Source organism: Rhea americana, unplaced genomic scaffold (assembly GCF_003343005.1).
Source record: "Rhea americana isolate MKP2758 unplaced genomic scaffold, rheAme1 scaffold_6, whole genome shotgun sequence".
Classification (NCBI taxonomy): Eukaryota; Metazoa; Chordata; class Aves; order Rheiformes; family Rheidae; genus Rhea; species Rhea americana.
In genome coordinates this window covers 4012492-4018371 of record NW_028186756.1, presented here as the reverse complement: position 1 = coordinate 4018371, position 5880 = coordinate 4012492, and the positions used below count along the sequence as shown (strand labels likewise).

General features: G+C 39.3%; 1 long non-coding RNA gene across 2 annotated transcripts; it reads left to right on the top strand.

Moving 5' to 3' along the window:
• On the top strand, window positions 1-5778 carry LOC146587362 (uncharacterized). Of its 2 annotated transcripts, XR_014897672.1 has the most exons (5): window positions 1-84; window positions 386-496; window positions 3106-3261; window positions 4932-5054; window positions 5684-5778. It is a non-coding gene; the product is annotated as an uncharacterized LOC146587362 (long non-coding RNA). The 2 variants fall into 2 exon arrangements; XR_014897671.1 differs by lacking the exon at window positions 5684-5778 and having other exon boundaries at window positions 4932-5254.
• Window positions 5779-5880: the final 102 nt, after the last annotated feature.

The following is a 5880-nucleotide window of genomic DNA, read 5'->3' as shown; positions in this document are numbered from 1 at the left end:
GTTGCTCGGGGATGAGGGTCGGTTCCTGAGGGAAAACTGATGCGGAGAAAACGGGCCCTGGGCTGAACCGCAGCAGCGGGGCCGGTGAGTGGCGCTGCCGTGGCCGCGGGTGTCCCCAGGGTGCCGCCTCCGCTCTGCCCGCCTGCTGCGCGGCGCCTCTGGCCTCTGCTTGGGGTGTATATTTAATACAACACAGCGAGAGAGTCGTTCCCTCTGCAGGCGCCAGTCCCCCTCGCTCAGGTACTGCGTGGGCCTAGTTACAAGGTTTCACGATGCTCTCCGTAACAGAAGGTGTTTATCCTCATCTCTGAAAAGTGCAGGGTTTTAGCCTGAGCGATATATATGCAGCAATTAACATCTGCTCCCCCTTCCCCATTTATTTTAGTACTAGTTTGCGCACGTTACTCCAGTGGGAACGCGATGCCTGTATCTACCTGTGCAATACCACCGTCCCCTCCTCACACAGAGCAGCTCCAAGGGATGCCGATTCTCTCAGGTAAACAGGTTAAGGCATTTTCCAGCACTTTTTTTTTATTATTCCTTTAATGCCCTCGAGGAAATTCGTTTTTGTGCAGTCATCAAGTATACTCTCAGTTTTTAGTGTTTTTTTTTTCTTGCAGTTTTCCAAATGCAATTCTAAAATAATACGGTGTGGTTTTTTTCTCCCTATTTTTAAAAACAGATATTATTTCTTTTCATGTGAAACAGCTGAAGCACAGCTGTAGGTATGACCTTAAGACATGCACAAGATTAGGGTTGCAGGTAGAGGTGTGCACCAAGAACGTCCTTTCTCAGATGATCTAATTGCTAAGTATCAAATTACAACCTGAGAACAAATGTTAAGGGTGTATTTAGCGTGGGAGTCTCTCTCTCAAACTTTGTTTGCCCAAAAGCATATCTGCATATTCTCGCTATACAAGTTCATTTAATAAAGAACACTATCTTTACCCACAAAGCTTTATTTGGTCTCGTTCTCTCCTTTGTGGTTTTGCATCCCCTTGCATTCTGAAGATTTTTCTGAGAATCTCTATTATACAGTGACATTTGCTTGCATTTTTCTTGCTCCTTAAAAGATAAAGCTGCATTTTGATAGTACAAAAGGTTAAATTTCAAAGATGGTGTCTCACGGTTGTGTACATTTTTCCTTTCTACATATACTCCTCCAAAACTAAACAGGCAAATTAGAATTTGGTAATAGTTTGCAGCTCATATTCATTTATTCAGTACCTGCTGTTTTTCCAAAGATGTGATAAATTGAGAAGCTTTTATGTTTTAACACATAAAGAAATACTTAATGCAGCCCAGCAAAGTTATTTCTTACAAGATCTGAGTGTGGGGTACAGGAATAAGAGATAAGAAAATATTTACTAATTTAGTAAAAAATGCTGTTAATATTTTGGTTTTCCTAGTGTGAAGGAATTACAATTCAGTTTTCCAATTTCTTTGGCAATTATTTTGTAACAATGAAATGCTAAATATAAAATAGAATGTTTTTTTCTTTTATATTTATCATTATTGAACTCTGCCACAAATATCTATAATTCTTTTGTTGCTAGCCCAATGGTTTTGAGCCTTTCAGTATGCCTTTCTTAGGCTTATGACTGATAAAAGAATACAGTCTTCTCTCTTAAGTACAATATATTCCAATCCAAAGTTGTCACATCTTAGTATGTCTGCTACCAGACTTACCCAAATTCATGCAATGCTTGCTGATTGCATAAAAACAAAATTTCTTTCCTGTAATTATGCAAGTTATATGTAAATGTATTTAATATTCCATATTGCAGAGGGCAAACTACTGGAAACTGTGGTCATTTGCCATTGCAAAATAATCCTGTCTACTAGAATAGAGCATGTTGCGGGAGAAATATGGTGAATGAACATATCAGAGGTGCATGTCTCCTCTGTGAATGAATAGTATCAGAGGTGCATATCACCTCTGGCAAAGGAGAGCATAAGAATTGCTATTAGGGAAACTATTCTAGCAGCATTCTCATGTTGAGAACAAGGCCCGTGTAATTTCACCTGAATCTGCCACGTCTGATACAGGCTGATAAAAGGAAATATTTCTGCACAGATAATACGAACATGGAAGTCGTTGCCCCAGCAAGTTTGGGAGACTAAGCATCTTGCTTCAGAAGGGGATCGGATGTTTATAGAGGCAACAAGAAAATCTGGGGTTGTTTTGCAAATACAATTTTGAGTCGACATTAACTATTGTGTTTTATTTGCAAAGCCCAATGACTGAGAAGTTACAAAGAGATCTTGAGTAGTCGTAATTATCCACCATCTCCCTCTTGCAGAATAATTGCACTTTTCTGTGCAAGCTGCTGTTTCAGGCTCTGTACCATCTGTTACCTGCCCAGATTGTACGGGCCCTGGATCTCTTCTGTTCTTACAAAAATTACTTAAAACTGGACACCTAGGAATGAGGAAATCCTGCCTGCAGAAGTCATGCAGTTTAATTTAGAGTGTCTTTTAAGATCGTTCTAGGTAAAATAGTGCGAAGGATTGTGTAGAGACAGCTCTTTGATTTAGTCTCCATTTACTCCTGTTTAGCTGAGGTGGATCAGAGGCACTATGTGAATCATCTTTAATGCACAAAAGTGTTCATACAGAGATTGCAACAACATAACCTACTAGGTTTCAAACATTCAATTTAAAACTTTGCAACCAGTGCATGTAGACTTCAGGGATGGGCTAGGGAAGATAATGATTTGGGAAAGTTTTGGCCATGGAAGGAATTTAGGTACTCCAAGTAAAGATCTTGGATGTGGTTCTGCATGTGGCTTGGTAATGTCCTTCCAGGAGCTATGGTTGAAATGTTACATACTGCTCAGGTAAACAAAGAACTAAGATAGTTTTCCGTTATTGGACTATATATAGCTACTTTTTGATTGCAGAGTCTTTAGGAAAAATCTAAGCTCCATTCTGTATTTAATTTTGAAATAAAACAGTGAAACCTGCTCCCAGGGACAGTAAAAAACACTTACATAGTTTTGGTTCATAAACAAACGTGATGAAACTTTGTGTATTGCAGATAGCTGTCATTGCAATTTTGACTCATTACACTAATTTGTGGACTGTTGAAACTTTTCTCCCTAGATACTGATTTTATCAGTTGTGGTTGAGAAGCACTCACCTGCTTTAAGTACTATGTTGCCAGAATCAACTGAATGGTGCGTGGAATACTGCCATCCACTGGTTGGCTGCACAGAAAACTCATTGAACTTAAATTTTATTTAAGGGAATACCTGAAAGGTATGATATTTGTGTCTGTGTGTGTGTATACTTTTTACATGTTAACATGTTTACATGTTAAGCGACATGCCAGGACTTTCTAATCAGTTTATTCCACAACAAGGTTGTCTCAGAGATACTTTGTATATAGGTGGGTGAGTTTTACTTAGGAAAAAAAAAACACCCCCCCAAATACTCCTTAGTCCAGCAAATGAGTTTTGATTGTAAGGAGAATTAGTTTGCCAGACCATGATCTGTCCAACTTAAGAAAATGTAGTAATTGTACAGAAAGCCCATAATGCACAATCTTACTTGATATGATTGTTTTATAACAGTGTAATTTTTGAGCTACACTTAGAATATGTATTAGTGCTCATAATTCTAGCATGAGTTTTTTATTGTAGCCATAGAGATTGTAGAAGATTCTTAGTTACTTCCTGTTGAAAATCTGCTTTACAAACAGCAAAGCCAGCTGTCACTGTTAGTTGCTGTTAGTATGAAAAAACAGGCTTGTGATTAAGTCACAGGAGTGGGAGTTTGAGCGTGAGGTTCTATTTCTGGCTCAGTCACAGACATCCTGAGTTATCATAGGCAAATCTGATCATTTTCACTATCAGTCATATGGACAAGCTAGTCTGATTGCTGGAGGGGCTTGCTGTCCCAGCCCTGATGAAGGAGTGGACCCAGAGCATGTTGTACTTCAGCAATTGCCAGTGACTGCCAGGAAAGCGGTGCCGACTGAAGACTTCAAAGCATTGCTAAATTTAGAGCTGTTCTAACTAGTACTCAGGGATGGCACAGGCAGAAAAGTGGGTTTCTGTCAGCCTTATTCATTCTCCCTCCCTGATCTGAGAAATTTCATGACAGATTTTGATCATACATTTGTTAGGTACTGAAGTACCTAAGGAAAACAGTTCAAAAGCAGAATGTAATTTAACTTATAAGAAAACAGGAAGCTGCAACACCACCTTGACTAATAAAATTAGAGCGTGACAAATTTCAGTGTCAGGTGTGATCCTGATCTTAGCCACACCTACATTATCCTGAAGCAACTCATTGATAATGACCAAACTATTTGTAGAATTAAAAAAAAAAAAACACTAACTGAAAAGACTTGATGATGTTTGCTCTGCAAAGCCTATGTTGAGGCAAATTTCAAAGACTGAATGAATGATTAAAATATGCTTATATAGTAATTCAGAATTATACTGATCTAGGAACGAGAAAAGTTAATTAGTAACTACTTTAAAGATAACTAATATACATTTTTCTTTGTTAACTATAACTATGCAAGACGATGTAAAGAAATATCTAGTAATATTCTAGTACAGAAAAACTGTTTTCAGGATAGCTCTTAAAATGGACTTGATTGCTTAAAAAGTATGTTAAATGAAATTCTGATTCAACTATGGTAAGAATGTGTCTTTATTTTAATAATGAAAGAGAAAAAAAGCAAATCAGTTCCCTTTGCAAAAAAAACAATACAACAGTGAATCCTCAATGATTGCAGCATTGCACTGGTTTGAGAGATACAGAAAACTAAATAGCACAAAAACAGTATGAATTTGATTTGGCTGTCAGAAATGGCAAAAAAGGCACAATTTAAAATATTCATTTTTAGTAATCTCAGATCTCGCTGGTGACATCCCTTTATGGTTGTTTTTTTAACATGACTGGTTTTATTTTGGCAGGTCCCTTTACAGAGAAAAAAAGTACAACGGACAAACTGAGAACAACCACCATCTTCTCCATGGATTAGATTGTACTTTGAGAGGCTGAAGTCATCTGCTGATTCATTTTATCAGCCAGAACAAGTATGTAAAAGCTCAACCAAAAATGAGTAATGGAAACAGGAAGATGATTTGGGGAAAAAAAATACTGTGCTCAGGAGGAATCTTAAGTTTGTCTTGTGTAAACTAGCAAGGAAGGCAAACCGCCAGAGGAGACATCACCCTGTTATAGTTAGAAGCCTTCTGTTTCCAAGTGATATTAATGCGTAGCAAGTTTATACTCATTTATTCTTGTTCTGAATTTGTATAGCTGAGCTTTCTCCCCTCTCTGGTGATTAACCACTTTCCTCCTGCTAAGCTGTTATAACACCCTGTAAAACACAACACCATAAATAGTTGAGTGCTCTGGCAATTAGAGAAATGTCTTTTAGCTCCATTATGGATTAGCTCTATGGATCATCAGCAGAGCATTCTTACCAGAGGTGGGCTAAGGGACACCTCACACTGGAAAAAAAACTACCAAATGTAGGCTAATTAACCTTTTTTTTCTTTTTTTAACGATGAGAAACAGAGCAAATGTCCTTTTTTGCAACAAATCTCAGCAATTGCCCTTTTACCAGCCACTGCCAGCTCATTCCCCAGGTCAGTGCCTGTATCTCCTTTCTACCGTCTTCCCTCCCCTCCCCATCGTGTTTTCCCCTTTTCTCTGGCAGCGCATCCGCAGAGTGAGAGCTAACAGACCTCGCCGATACTATTAGCTGAGGATCGCTGTGTTCCTCGCTGCCAGCACCAGCGCGCGGCGCTTCAGAAGAAGCCCTCGCTGCGTGGGAGGCGGCGTTTTGGGTAGGGAAGGCGGTAAAGGTGTCGAGCGGGTGCGTGCGGTACCACGGGCGGGGGAGGCGCCGCGGGC